Source organism: Panthera uncia, chromosome B1 (genome assembly GCF_023721935.1).
Source record: "Panthera uncia isolate 11264 chromosome B1, Puncia_PCG_1.0, whole genome shotgun sequence".
Lineage (NCBI taxonomy): Eukaryota > Metazoa > Chordata > Mammalia > Carnivora > Felidae > Panthera > Panthera uncia.
The window spans coordinates 145,598,950-145,615,418 of NC_064811.1; the positions used below are offsets into that span (position 1 = coordinate 145,598,950).

At 34.3% G+C, this 16,469-nt stretch overlaps 1 protein-coding gene across 2 annotated transcripts in view; it reads left to right on the forward strand.

The window, feature by feature from the left end:
- GALNTL6 (polypeptide N-acetylgalactosaminyltransferase like 6) overlaps positions 1 to 16,469 on the forward strand; it is a 1,200,087-nt gene that overhangs the window by 185,029 nt on the left and 998,589 nt on the right. The gene's annotated exons all lie outside the window — the stretch shown is intronic.

Genomic DNA, 16,469 nt, shown 5'->3' on the forward strand with positions numbered 1-16,469 from the left:
TTACAACACTGCCTACAATGTCAAAGAAGCAAAATTAGAATCAATTTATATATATATATTATATATATTTATATATATAATATATATATTATATATATTTATGTATATAGATATATATAATATATATAATATATTATATATAAAATATATATATATATAAATTTATATATATAAATAAATATATATATATTTAAATGGGTGTTATGGGAAGGAAAACCAGAAGAGCTTTTCAATGAACAAATTTAAGTGAACTGCTTCTGTTTGAAAACAAAACAGTTACTAAAAATTGAAAACTCAAGAGAAATGAATCTTTTTTATATGTTAAGATGGAAAAAGACAATGTTGTATAACAGCAGGATTTTTAGAACCTCATCAGAAGGTAAATAACAGAGCGTCTCAGAAACTGGGACATGTGTTGAAGTTTTGTGAGAGACAGGACACCTAGAGTGTAGATGCATTGAACTGGCAGTGCTAATCCAGTGGCTTTTGTCCCTTCCATTTTCAATAAAGAAATTATTAGGAGAAGGAAAATTGGGAAATACAATCAAGGACGTGTCTCACTTTAATACTATGCCAGTCTTCACAAAATGATAGTATATTAACTTTGGGAAAGGTCTTAGGCATCATAAAAACTAAAACTCTCATTTTATCATGATATAAGTGTGCAGTATATCCAAGGCATAGTAAATAATGTAGTTAAGTGTACATCCAGGTCATAGGACCTCATGTTCATGGAGTAGTAATTTACACATCTGTACATTTATATTTATACTGAGATTATACGAAAGATCTGAACCTTTTCTGTTTATTTTAGAGAGAAGAAAGAGTGTGGGAGGGGAAGACAGAGTCCCAAGGAGGCTCTGTGCTGTCAGCACAGAGCCCAATGTGGGTTCAAACTCATGAAATGTGAGATCATGACCTGAGCCCATAACAAGAGTCAGAAGCTTAAGGGACTGAGCCACCCAGGCACCCCAAGGTCTGAACCTTTCTTGTTTACATTTCCAGAGTACCAACAAAAACTTGGCAATTTAAATAGCAGCACTTTGCTTAGTCCCAAAAGGAAAATAGGTTGAAAAAAAAGGTGTGGACAGGGTAAATGGTTTACCTAGACACAGTTAACTTTAAAGTGTGAAGTCATTTTTAAAATAATCATTTACTGTCTATATAAATATAGGGTTAAAGATATCATCTCCGTTAGTCCTGAGGAATCATGGCAAGCTAACTATAAATTCCTGTAAGTCATTACTTACTTTAACAGAAATTTGTTTTCATCATGACGAGCCAACTTTAACACCAATGAAATGCAACAGTCCATATTCACAGAAGGACATACAATTCAACAGTATTTGTTGGGAGAAAGTCCTCCATGGATTTCTTGTATTTCTGTACACCTTGAGAGCAGAGGCACCGAATGCCCTTGTCCTGGGCCATCTTTGCAAAGACGTACAGCAAATAGCCTAGGAAGGTGGAGATATCTTGGATGTCCATTCCAATATAATAAAAATAATATCTCCTTCCAAGGCAAAGGTAGGCAAGTTTTTGCCCATTCTAAGAGTCAGGTTTCCTAATCTTGGGTTTCCCCTTTTGTGATGTAATCCACTGCATATCCCGGTATTTTTTTCACCTGATACTTTCCTTATCATCTAGTCAGAATTTGGGCTCAAGTAACAAGCATAAATAATATATAATAATCTTGCCTCCTTCCCAGAGGCAGCTCATATAAAATGACTGACTAATGAAGGGATACTAATGCTCAACTCAAAATTGGGACGGCTCTGAAGGCCATCCCAGTTTCAGACTTCGCCACTAGTTTTGGTGATGTTTTGTTGTGGTTGCATAACAATCCTCCTTTTCTTCCTCTTTCTCATTAATAAACTTCCTGCAAGTAGATATTAGTGTAAATCTGTTTCCTGAATAGTCCAACCAACAACAGTTATCATTGTGTGTAAAATGTTATCTTCTTGAGAAAGGGCCTGTCTCTTCCTTATTTATTTGTTGTTTTTGTTGTTGTTATTATACTTATATCAGGTATCCCAATAATAGCTGTTCACTAAGTACTTGATTGAACTCATGGAATGGAGAAGTTCACCTTGCATTTTTATTGTTAGCATCCAAGAAAAAATGTAGAATATTATACTAGGAGCATCCTCCTAACCAAGTATTGAATATGAGGTGATAAATATATTTTAGAATCCAGAATCAATTACAAAAAACCCCTATTATTCAAAAGAAGAGTTAAAGGGATAGTATCATTTGAATTTCATCTAGAAAAAGTTGACTGATTACTAACAAATCTCATCTTTCCTAGCTAAAAGGAAATAAAATTTACTTGTCTAACATAAATTAAAAGAAGGTAATGCAGAAATAAATTCAGAGAAAGGAAGGGAAAATGTTTGTTCACCATCACTTTTACTTATATGAATGAGACTGATGGTTTAAACAGCAAAACTGAGGGTAGCATTTATACATATAAAGCCAAATAAGAATGGTTCCAATATTTCCTATTGGTCAGGAATAGTGTAAGTTTCCTCTTAAAAAGCAATCTTGAAAAATTACTCTTGGAATTTTAAGAAATTTAAAAACAATAGCTTAGCCTAAGATACCCCAAAATGCTCCAAGAAAACAGATGTTTTGGCAATAATTTACCAGTAGGAATTGAAAAATAAGCTAAGAATACAGTAAATAACTAATCATAGCAAAAACTCTAAGTATATTCCAACAATAACCACCACCTACCTACTGATATTTTCTCATTACTCTTTCAAGCACCAGGAAGCTTTAGATAACTGATGCTATATTGTAAAATGTGTTTTCAGTTTGATAAAAAGCTACTAGATTATAAACAACTGTGTGCTCTTGGGCATATTGAATGTTTGTTGAATGTCAACAGGTGTACTTATTTCTTGTTTGGGTTTCGCGGTAAATGATGGATCATGGCCTTCCATTAAAGAGAAACCTTAATCTTTCAGTTTATATATCATCTATTTTCCCAGCTGAGTCTTTCGGTCATTGGCTCTTAACATCCAGAAAACAGCTTTGTGAATCTGATGTATGTTTTTTTTTTCCCCTCTCAGTGTTCTTTTTCCAGATACATTTTTTTTTTCTCTTGAAATGTCATCCCTAGAGAAAACATTTTGGAAAAAAAGTCATAGTTATTTGAAATGGTTATTATCTAATTATTATCCTGTTCATTTTATATCTATTTTATTATTTATTAGATACTGATTTATTAATTGGTGATATTGTATGACTCTACTCACATTTTCATGTATTTATTTTATAATATGAAAACAAAAATAATATTTAAGTTTGAAAAAAACTTCTTCTCTCCTAATGTGATATTCCTTTTGTGGCATCTAAAATTTTTGGATTTGGTTTTTTTTCCTATTGTAAGTAGCAAAAGTATAGCATAAAAGCATGATGCCAGTAGCAAAATGAGACCCTTAAGTACTCTAAACAAGTGTATGATACTTGGTCCTTTGCTGTTTTTTTTTTCACTGTTTCTCATTGTAGGTGCTGTTGGAATTATAGTTGTGTGAACTCTTAGTTGTGCAGGATATCTCAACAAGTTCTAGGGTGTTAGCATCCTGAGCCCTAGGCAGTACATGCCTGAAGCATCCCCTAGTCATTATGACAACTCGAAGTGTCTTCCACATAGTTCTAGTTACCTCCCAGGGGAATAGCACTGCCCCATTTTCTTACTCTGCTTCTGCTTCTAATTTTTATTACTAGTTATAGCAAAGGTAGTATAGCAATTTCTTCTGTTTATTGTGTTCCCCTCAACTTTCCACTCTTACCGTTCTAAACAAGTTAATGCTTTTAAAGGACAGAGCTCCTGTGCTCAAAATCTTTCACTGGTATCTGTATGAATTTTCTAGGGCTGTTACAACAAATTAGCACAGACTTGGTGGATTCACACAATATTAATCAATCCTCATACTTCTGGATGCCAGAAATATAAAACTGAGGAATTGTCAGGGCCAGTTCCTTCTGGACGCTCTAAGGGAAAAACTGCTCTGTGCCTTTCTCCTACTTTTTCATGAGTGACAACAATCCTTGGCACTCCTTGGCTTATAGACACATCACTCCAATCTCTGCCTCTGTCTTCACAACACCTTCTCTGTGTTTCTTTGTGTTCTTCTCTGTCTCTTATAAGGACACTCTCACTAGATTTAGTATCCACCCTAATCCAGTATGCTGTCATCTTGTTCATCACATTAATTACACCTGCAAAGACCTTCTATTCAAATAAGGTCACATTCTGAAGTTCCAGAAGGGCATTAATTTGGGGAGACATCAGTCAACTCACTATAACACTTATTGTTTTTAAGTTGAAGTCCACATTTCTCATCATGGTTTAGGAGGCCCAACATGATCAGGAATTGCTTTGCTTTTCCAGACTTTTGTCTTCCCAATCTCTGCTCTTAGTGGACTCTGAGTTCTGGTGAGACTTATTTTAGTTACAGTGTTCCTCTTCTGGAACTGAGGTCTCAGATTAAAAATAATTTTCTTAATGATTCTGTAAGACTGTTTAGAGCAATCGTCCCTCTGTTATATTTCCACAGTGCATATCCCCATAGCATGCTCATTGCTGGGCATATGTCAAACACTAGAATATAACAACAAATGAACTGGATTTGAGTCCACAAGATTCATGGCAAAAAATATATCTCCATGTGTCTATAGACCATTACATATGTACTGTGCAAATTAGCTAATTAACTGATTAATACTAGTTTTAGTTGTCCTTCTTAAATGGCATGGAAAGTTTTCACCAATTTTTTTGTACATGATTATGAAGAGCAGTTGCTGTAATAATTCTATATTGAAATACTTGTTTGGTGCCTTTACTATTGATTTGGAATGTCTTTTTGGGGAACATTTTATTTATCCAGAATTAGCACTCTATGTTCAAGAATTGCCCATAAAAATTAGACCTACTATGGACTAACATTGTCCTTACCTTACAAATATTAATCCTGCTTAAAATAAGCTTTAACCCTATAAAATTAAATAGCTTCAAACATCAGCTATCTTTGCAGCCACCTTTACGAAGCAGTGGAAATTGACTAATCCAACTTGGATTTGGATATAAATTTAGAAACAGGTTTTTGTTTAACCCAAAATATTTCTATTTCCAAAGAATCGCCTCAAATCCCCAGATCAAACCTTGGAATAGCCAGCAGATTTGATGATCCTATAAATGAGAAAAACTAGAGAGAAATTCTAAGTTTGAGTGATCCTTAGTGTAAATTTAAATTTGACTTTTTCTATCAGGATGATGCTTATATTTTAGGCTCAGTCCAGCATTTTGTGAAAAGTTGTCCTTAATGAGATATCAGAAATACATGCTTTGTATTTTAGTGATGACATCACAGAGATTTAAAGGACTACTGATGATGGATCTCTGAATACACATAAGGGTTCACTTAAATAATACATATTTTAGAGATCTAGGTGCTATGAGCATAGTGCTTTTTAATATTTATTGGGTGAATTTTATATCAGTATTCAAGATGAAAGTTTTATTTAGAATTTTGTTTTAGTTAAAAGAAGGTAAAAATGTGTGCTTTTCTGGTTTTGATCTTAAGAAATTGATTGAGTCCATTACTATATATTTTGAATGAGCTAGTCAAGCTTTTACGTATTTGACAGTTGTTCGGAATACGCTTATAAATAAAAGTCTTAAAACAACTTTAATGTGTGTTGGGTTAATTTGAATCCAGTAAGAATTGTAGAAAGGAACACAAAGTGTACAATAAATTCTATTTTTTGAAATACATTCCTTGTATTTCCTGACATGTCTTTCTTTGGAGGAGAGAAGAGGGCTGCCATAATAAAGTACCAAAGACTGGAGAGCTTAAAACAAAAGAAATGTGTCCTCTCACAGTTCTAGAGGTTACAGGTTTGAAATAAAAATGACAGGGCCAAACCTGTAGAGAAATATCCTTCTCTGACTCTTCCAGCTTCTGGTGGGCCCAGGTTTCCTTGGTTTGCGGCAGCATATTTCTAATTTTATCTCCATTCTCACATGGCCATCATTCCCAGTGGCAGTGTCCAAATTTTCCTCTTTTATGAGGACACCAGTCACATTGGATTGAGGTCCACTTTAGTCCTCTAGAATGATCTCGTCTTAACCTAATTATATCTGCAAAGACCCTATTTCCAAATAAGGACACATTCACAGGTAGCAGGGGTTAGAATTTCACCATATCTAGTAACCAGGTGATGGGAGGGCATGGTCAACCCACCACAGGATGTAAGGCAAAGCAGTGATAACAATTTTAGTGCTTCTGCTTTAATTAGTTATTTTAGGTGCTCGATAAATACTAATAATAATAGCTATTATTATTACTAATATATTACTACCATTATTACTATTATTACTAATAGCTGTTATTATTACTAACATTATTATTACTAATATTGTTACATATATAGCACTTATGATGTACCAGGCTCTGGTTTAAATGCATTGCAAATATTAGGGTGCCTGGGTGGCTCAGTTTAAGTTGGTTTAGTGTCCAACTTCAGCTCAGGTCGTGACCTCACAGTTTGTGGGTCCGAGCCCTGTGTCAGGCTCTGTGCTGACAAGCTGGAGCCTGGAGCCTGCTTTGGATTCTCTGTTTCCCTCTCTCTCTCTGCTCCTCCCCCACACATGCTCTATCTCTCTTTCCCTCAAAAATAAACATTTAAAAAAATTTAAATGCATCATAAATATTAACTTATTTATTACACTTAAATGAGAATCCATGAGTCTTACCCCAAACTGATAATATATTGATGAGCAATTTCTGTTTGAGAGTTTCAGGAGACATTCTTAAAATTAGACATTTTACTTTTGTAATTTTATCCTTTTTTTTTTTTTTAAGTATGTCCTTCATCCTAAAAATCTTTAATGCCTATCAAGTTTTGGCTTGCAAAAAATACTGGTAGTTTACAAATTTCTCATTAGGTTTATGTAAACTTTTTTTGTTTGTTCATTATTAGAGATTGAACCAGTTCCAGATACCATTACCAATGAAACTAGGTCTGCCATAGCAGCTGAAGGCAACCATTTATTACATACACTTCATTTAAGTCTCTTATTAATGGTGACATCTGTTTAAGTCTTAATTACTACATTACCACAACTGGTCCCTTGTCACATTTCCCCTAATTCACTGTAGCATAAACACAAAAGTGAAAAATACACTCCAAGGTAATTATAAGGTTGTTTAGAAATGAGATGCATATCAAGAATAATTTGCTGTATCTTAGACACATGCTACTTATTCCTGAAAAACTTTTTTGCCTTTTGACAAAAAAATTTAAAACACTAAATTATAAAAAGTCTTTCAATTTTACTCATAAAACTAAAAGTATGTATTAATACCCAATTGTGGGAAATGATTTAAATGTACTTATAGGTAATGTAATTAATAAGATATTTTCCTTACCATGTGTTAGAGATAAATAACGTTTTGAATTTTGTAACATCCTAAGGAAAGAATAAAAAGTTATTAATTTTTGTAATAATTATTCATTCATCATTTTCAGTATCAATACATTTCTATAAAATATTATTGTAATAGTGACTTCCTCAGTAATGCTTCCTTAATGATAATTAAATAGTGTCATTAATAGTCCTTTACTGCAAGTTTGCTGTATGTATTTTTGTAGGCTTTATAATATCATACGAGTTTATTAATACCAATGACATTTTCTTAGTGACTAGATTGTTTATATTCTATGGAAATGGAAAACTGAGTGGGAAATTCCAGTAGCAATCACTGATTCTATCTGTAACATGCAGTGATAATAACAAATAATGTGCTTAAACTATTCAATTTATTTTTTTCTCAATAAGCCTGTAGGTATTATTATTATCTTCTTTTTTTAAACTTATGTATGTAGGTATGTATTTATGTAGACTGCATGCATGAGCAGAAGAGGGGCAGAGAGAGAGGGAGAGAGAGAAAATCCCCAGCAGGCTCTGCACTGTTAGCCTGATGCAGAGCTCAAACTCAGAAACTGTGAGATTATGACCTGAGCCAAAACCAAGAGTTGGAAGCTCAACTGACCAATCCACCCAAGCACCCCATACTGTTACCTTCTTGGAGGCAATGAGACTCTGTATGTAATTTTCTAAGTCATACCACATGTAGGTGGTGGAGCTGGGATAACACCCAGGATATCTGATCCCAGGATATATCCTCTTAAGTATTATGCTATCCTGTAAACTATCATAATGGTTCTGCTCCCAAATAATTATTATGTGGCTACCAAACACTCATCTCTGAGCCTATAACTAAATGATTTAATAAAGAAGTGAAAGTTGGTGCCCTTTCCTTTAGGGAAAAGAGGACATGTATAAGTGAAACTATTAAAATTAATTATATAAGCAGTTTATATGAAAATATATTAATATTTTTGGTCTGAAAATGTATTTAAGGAAGTAGGCTAAACTAGGGTTAGGTTTTCATTGAATTGGAACTAGAAAGACATACAAAAAAAAAAAAGAAGCAAAAGAAAGACATTCTGATGGGCAAAAGGGCAGGTCAGAACTGAAAAGAATGAGGACAAGCAGTTGAAAATTTCACTGAATAAAAGGTGCTCTTTTAAAGAGGATTGACTCTATTTTAAGTAATGCATTTGTGACTCTTCAATTTTGAAGTATAGGAAGTCCAACAACAGAAAACAAATATTAGAGTAACTATACTTATGATGCTTCAGCTGTTTTGGGAAAGCAATTCAAAGTATCAAAATTTTGAGTTCTTTGGAGACTAAAAGAAGTTAATAAATTGTCAGTTGACTTATGCATGAAATTTATTAGGGTTTACAAATAGCAAATTTTTAACAAACACCTGTAAAATGGGCTTAGTAGAAAATTACTATCATTACATAATTCTCTTTTATGGGCTTCCCATAGAAGACCAGAGCATGTGTAGTGAATTGAAATTTATAAACAAGTGTATTTTCCTAAATTTGCATGTATTGATCAGTAGGGTTAGATTTTGCTGGAGTCAAACCTCAGTTTCTTTGTAAATAAAGATTAATTTCTCATTTACACAAATCACTTCCAAGCAATGACTCAAAGATCCAGGGTTTTTTATCTTATGACTCCACCATTTCTACACATGGCTCCACTGTTTCTTGGAGGGTTAGAGGATTTGTGCAATCCACACTTAAAGGACTTAGCTGTGATTCATATCACACCCGCTTAAAGCCATCTCACCAAAATTAGTTATGTAACTAGTGACTAAACTAGACCTAACTAGAAGGGATCTGATAAGTTAGAGAGTACGTGGCTACTGAGGGATCAATACTGTCTCTGCTACATCATAGAATGCTACTTCTACAGGATGTTAATAAAGGCTAATCAGCACATAATCGCTTTCATGAAAAAATGTATTTGGAGTAAGTGCTTAAAAATTAAGTAGTTTCTGTATGTTGAGTCTACTTAATGCATTTAATATGCTGACAAATATTGGTAATGTTTATAAGAAAGCATATAATATGAAACATTTCTCAAACTTACTGTACTGCACACTGTTTTGGTAGCAGGATATAGTGACTGTACTGGGATGAGTCTGTACTCTCAGGGTTTTGGGGGGCAAGAAATAAGTGGGTATTATCTGTGAAATAGATGTGGGTCATCTAGGAAAGACTTCAACAGTATGAGTTCATGTGATGTGGACCATAGATGAATCAAGGGCTTAGGAAATGGAATGTTTCATCCATAACATGAAAGTCACAAGTGAAAGGTCCCCAGGAACGAAAATCTCTAAAGAACACACACAAAGAAATACTTATGAGAGAAAAATCACTTTGAACCATCTCCCAGACCCAAAGAGCATGAAATCTACCCAACCAAATCAGAAGCACTCGATGACCTTACCACTCTTTTTTTTTTTCCTCCTCTTCCCATAATGCTCAAAAACACAGTTAGAAATTAAGGAAACAAGTGAAATAGAGAGCAGAAGCCAATTCCACTTCCTTTCCCTAATTAAGACAGCTGCCAATTACAACTCTGGGCATTCAGAAGAGGGAGGGAAATCTAAACTTCAACTAACTGTTGAAGCAGGTTGATTAATATGTTGGATTTATTATTTAGTCCAGACTTTGTGTTATGACTTAAAGTGATTGTAGGACAATTTATTACCCAAGAATGAACAGAAAAGTTAATTATGTGCCCAATTTTTCATGGAATCATTATGCTGAATGTATAAATATCAAAGGGAGGGGAGTATATTAGTTGCATGGGTTGCCAAAACAAAGTGCCACAGACTGGATGGCTTATTAAACAACAGAAATTTGAGTTTTCAGATTCTAGAATTTGAAATTGAAGGTCAAGGTGTTCTATTCAGGTCTTTTTGGCATGTGGATGAATGTCTTCTCACTGTGTCTTCAGATAGCCTTTCCTCTGCATGCGTCTTTTTGTGTCATAATTTTCTTTTCTTATAAAGACTCCCATCATATTGGATTAGAGCCTACCCTAAGACTCATTTTTACTTAGTTACCTCTTTAAAGACCCTGTCTGTAAATACAGCCATATTCTGAGGTAGTGGAGTTAGAACCTGAACATATGAATTTTGAGGACACACAACTCAGCCCGTAACAGGGAAAAAGTTGCAATTTTATCATAAGTCATATTCAGTGCATCTGTTGCCTATTGGTAAATTTTCAGATATTAAATGACTTTTCATTTCCTGAAATAAACTCAGATTGACCATTGAATATGACTCTTATGATATATTCCTGGATTTTAGTACAATTTTTTAAAATCTATATTCTCAAGACACATTATTTCAGTATATTTAGTAGGATTTGTAATCTACATTATGCTGGCAAATCTGTGGCAACAAATAAAATCTATAAGGAAATGTATTATTTTCATAGGAAAATTTGCATTTAAACTTAAATAGCTAACATAAAACATTGAAAACTGATTATGTATTTACCATTTTAAAAGCTTCTAAGAATATGTGATTGCTCATATATGCTAATTATTAATATTCACTGCTACAACATCCCTAAAAATCTTAGTGGTTAAAAAGTTTGCATCCATCAAAGTAAATCCACTGGTGTTCTGGTTGATGAGTCTCTGGTGGTTCCTCTGCAGGAGTTAGCTCAAAGATGCAGGCTCATTCATTCTGTAGCCCAGATACTGTCAAGCATTCAGAGAGCAGGAAAAGAGAGTATGTGGGGAAGGCACATCCACTCTTAAATTGTCTCAGTAGTAACACATCTGCTCAGCTCACATTCCAAGTACAAGACAGAGAGTCACATCTTCATGTAAAGGGCTGATTATAGTAGTTCAGCTGTGCATCTAAGAGAAGGAGACAAGTTTCATAAGTGTTTACTTGGGTTTAGAGTTGAGTTTTAGCCAAACTCTACAAACTATTAATTACAGTGTTATCTAAATAATCCCAAGCCAGGAAACCAAAGCAAAACAAAAGTGGGTGAAAACAAAAAAACAAAAACAACAAAAACAAAAAACCTGTAGACTTCAGAGTCATTCAGACAAGAATTAATTGTAACTTGATTTTAATAATCATGACTTCTCTAGCATAGACATTAAAAAAAAAACAACCATAAAACCCAAAAGTATATCCCACATATTTCATGTTGCATTTTCATGTGGGCATTATCTTGGTCCAGAAAACAACCTTTGGAATACATATGAAATCAAAATTAGAAATTTTTCATTAATATATAGTTATAATATGCACCTTTTAATTTTTAACATTTAGGAAAAGGGTGTGGTGGCATGATAGAAAGTGTGTCAGTTTTAGAAAGCCTCTAAATTTCTGTTCTGTCATTTTTCCATTCTGACACCAGGCAGGTCATTTATGCTTACTTTGCATAGGCTTCCTCAACAATAAAGATGGAGATAACTATAAGAACATTATTAGGCTTATCTGTGCTTTAAGTGTCAGAGTATTTGAATTGTACCAGGTCAGTGGGATTATTCCATGGCCACCCACATGAAATAGGGTTGTTGTTTTATTTTGTTTTTTTTTTTTTTAACCATCGTTAACATCTTTAACATGCTATCAAATAATTCAATTTCAATGTCTTCCTACTTTATAGTCATCAAGGCTTGGATATAGAAAGTATTATAAATTCATACTTTAGAGATAATTACATCACCCCCTGCTTCTTTCAAAATACATCACAATGACAGACAAATATTGAAGAAACAAAAAATATTTACACAGCCCCAAAACACGATAGACACCTCTGAGGACCAGAAATTGGATAAAAACACAACCCAGCAATTAGAGTTGATGGTAGTGGCCTACTGGGCTCTGGGAAAGAGAAAGTTTTAGGCACTTGGGAATTCAAGGTAATAGGAACTAAAAGCAATTCTTATCATTTTGGAGAATGAAGTCAGGTTTACTGCTGGAAAATAAGGCTTGAGGCAGAGTTTTCCTGACCTGAAGGAAGGTCCAAAGGTCACCACCCTGTCAGTGTGGAGAATGTTCCTGGACTGAGAGGTGGGACTAACAAGGGAACTGGAAGGAGGACTAACAGAGCTTCCAGATCAGGTTTGTGACCAAACCTCCCTCTGGAGAGCGTCTAGATCAACCATATTTCTAAAATCATTCTTGGATAGAATCTTCAATCTGTATGATGAATACTAATTTTAGATTTGAAGAAAACAATGTGTTAGTTAGAAGTGACTATAGAACATCTAGATAGGGAAGGTTAGAGAGAGTAACAAAGAAAAAGAAAGGGAGAGAGAGAGGGACTAGGAGAGGGAAACACCTTCTCAAGAGTCTGCAAAACAAAATTCCAAAACAAATGAGGCAAGTAGATAATTAGTTGGTTTATTAATTCCGAGTAATTAAAAAAAATAATGGGTTTTTAAAAATTAATGTGTTTATTTTCTGAAAATAGATAAAATAATAAGCATGAAACAGAAGCAGGCATTATAAAACAGAAGCAGTTAGGTGTAGGAAAAAACTCAAAGAATTACTAGAAATAAAAAAAAAATTAGAATTATTTAATTAGTAAACAGGAAAAAAGAAAAAAAAAACCTTAACCAATAGGATAAATACTATAGAGAGGACAGTTTAAGAGGTAGATGTGGTTAGCACAGCAATAAGAAATTTTCTCAGAAAAAAGCTTGTAGAGATGTGATATGAAACGGAAGTGAAGACCCATGATACTTTAATGTATTGAAAATAAAATCAAGAACAGTGTAAAAGAGCAAGTGAAGAAATAAAGCAGTCCAGAATTGATAAGCGGCCTGAATTTTTAAAACTGCAGTCACTTTGGGGTCTTCAAGTGAAATGTACAAAAGTCTCCAAGTAAGATACATAAAAGTGATTCCATATCTACTTACATCACTGTGAAAAAAAATGTGGTAAATAAAACAAAGTAATAATGATAAGCTACCTGAGAGAAAAGACCTGTAAATTGCAAAGGAACAGTGTACTCTTATAGTCAGAGTCAGTCTTTTGAGAAGTAAAAACTACTCCTAATCACTAATTGCTTTTATGCTATTTTTCAATTTCCATATTTTCTGAATTTTCTGAAACTATGTTCTCATTTTTAGACTATATGTATTGTGGTGAGGATACTTAAATCTATTCAAACATTTTTAATTTTCAATTTTTTTTCTCCCACTCTTGACTAATAACATCTTATTAAGCTATAATTAAGTTTTAAGTTCAGAATGTTCCTAAAAATGATATTAAAAAAGATAAATAATAACACTTCTGAAAGGTCCCATGCCTCTTCAGGAAGACTTCATTCAAAGTATTCCACCCACAGTCCCTACTTTATTTGTAAATGAAGTTACTGGGATAATGGAGAGTGTGGTGAAGGAGGTGGGGATAGGGTTGCTTGGAGTCTTAGCTCAGATGGTCTCATCAGACCCTACTCTCCTGTTTCTATTGGATTGATTCTTGGCTGCCCCTTCTTCACTTCCACCTAGCAACTGTTGGCTGCCCTTGCCAAGGAGAAAACCAGTTCTTTCAGAGGTGAAGGAGGGAAAATGGGAGGCATTCATAGCATTTAAACTTCACCTTCAACACCCCAGTGTAGGCCTTAGCATAGGTGCCTGGAGAGTTGGGTGTGTGCCCACCAGCATATTAAAGAGGGGACAGTGGCCAATCCCAGCTTGAGTTGTTAACTTAGTGGCACATTTAGCCAAGGCATCTTGCCTACTCCATCCAGGTATAGAACATGTTGCAGCCGGCTGGGGAATTCAGTCTTTTGGGAACCACCTGTCCACTGTGGGTTAGGGCAGTAGGACCCTGGGAAGGGGAGGTTGATTTCCTTGTCCTTGAATAGGTCTCCACTTTTTCATTATGCCTGGGCCCTACAAATTATATAACTAACCTTGTGTGCAATGAGTACAACAACATCACTTGTTGGCTGGAAGTGACTGAAAGAATCATTTTAAAATAACCCAACCTCGGGGCGCCTGGGTGGCTCAGTCGGTTAAGCGTCCGACTTCGGCTCAGGTCACGATCTTGCGGTCCGCGAGTTTGAGCCCCACATCGGGCTCTGGGCTGATGGCTCAGAGCCTGGAGCCTGCTTCCGATTCTGTGTTTCCCTCTCTCTCTCTGCCCCTCCCCTGTTCATGCTGTGTCTCTCTCTGTCTCAAAAATAAATAAACGTTAAAAAAAATTTAAAAAAATAAAATAAAATAAAATAAAATAACCCAACCTCCTTGTCTTTAAGTGAGATAATTCTGAAGCATGTGTTTTGCTCCATTTCTCTGAGGGCCCCCACCCAATGAAGCATATTGTTGCTGACTTAATAAGAAACCTTCTATTGTTGTTCAAAGTTTATTTTACAGTGATATCCCTAAAACTTTGATAATAACTTATCACCTCTATCTTACTACCACACTTTGATAGAATATTGTATTTACAAGATGTTTGACTTGATAAAACACACCACATATTTGAATTCCAAGATATTTTGATGTTGGGAAAAATGAAGAGATTATTAAAAACTGTGACTGTCATTAAAAATTTGGTAACTCTGCAAACATGTATATACAATTTTTAAAAAGGTAGTTATAAACATCAATTGCTGCTGGCAAAGTAGGGTATTGGTGTCTTTGCCTCATATAATAGGCTATATCTGAATCTTTGAACCACAAGATACCAAATTTACTATAGAAATATAATATAAAAGTATTGTATACTTCTTTATTTTTTAAATGTTTATCTATTTTGAGAGAGAGGAAGAGAGAGTGTGAGTACAAGACAGGCAGAGAGAGACGGAGAGAAGGAACCTCAAGCAGGCTCAGTACTGTCTGTGCCGAGCCCAAGGCAGAGCTTGATCCCATGAACCATGAGATCATGACCTGAGCATAAATCACGAGTTGTTTGCTTAACCAACTGACCCACCCAGGAGCCCCTTGTATACTTATTTTAAACTTGGATAAACCAAGTTCCTTTTTAACATTAATACCTGAAAATTGAAATTATTACAATAAAGATAAGATGAATTAATATGCTGAAATTTCTTTCTTTTGTTACATATTAATTGACAAACATCCATATACCATTCACAAATGACTTATTTGTTTTGAGCAAAGGGATCAAAAAGAACAAGAATATTTTTTAAAAATCCTATGTTTTGTCTGGTTTACAATCTTGAAAATATTTATAGCAGCTGTAAGCCAAAAGTTGAAATACGTAATATGAAACAAATTAAGAATAGTTACAAATATTTATCTCTGGCCATCAAATTATTTCAGCAAACACAATAGTTGCAATTATTGTTTAACATCAAGGATTACATTTTTGTTTTGCTGACTTTCACAATGAAATGCATACAATTCTATGATTCATCTAGATTATAATGGATTAATCTGCATTCAGACAAGGACCATCAGAAAGATTAATTTCGTAAACTCAAAATGCATCAGCTGTAAATGAGTCAAAAATTGTTCATTCAAGGTATCTGAGATTGTAATGTCATGAGAGGTTTAGAGGAACTAGTATAGAAATAATGTATTGGAATATAGAAATAATTCCCCCAATTTACCTTATTTTAGAACTACTTTTGGAATAAGAATATAAACTCATTGAATTAGTTTTTAATTTAAATAAAAAACAGTAGGAATAGAATTGAATTTTTATACCAGTTAATATTCTTAACAGCAAATAACTAATGAATAATCTTAATGATTTATATTTAATATACTAGTATTATAAAATGTAAGAGAAAAATAGATTCTCCTTTTAAATGTTGTAATTTCCATAAAAACCCTGGAAGATTGTTTTTTTCAGAAAGTTGCATGTGTGGTTTAAAAAGTAACTATTTACCAGGGTGCTTGGGTGACTCAGTCAGTTAAGTATCCGACTTCAGCTCAAATCTTGATCTCATGGTTCGTGGGATCAAGCCCTGCATCCGGCTCTGTGCTGATAGCTCAGAGTCTGGAGCCTGCTTCAGATTCTGTGTCTCCCTCTCTCTCTGCCCCTCCCCTGCTCACACTCTGTCTCTCTATCAAAAAT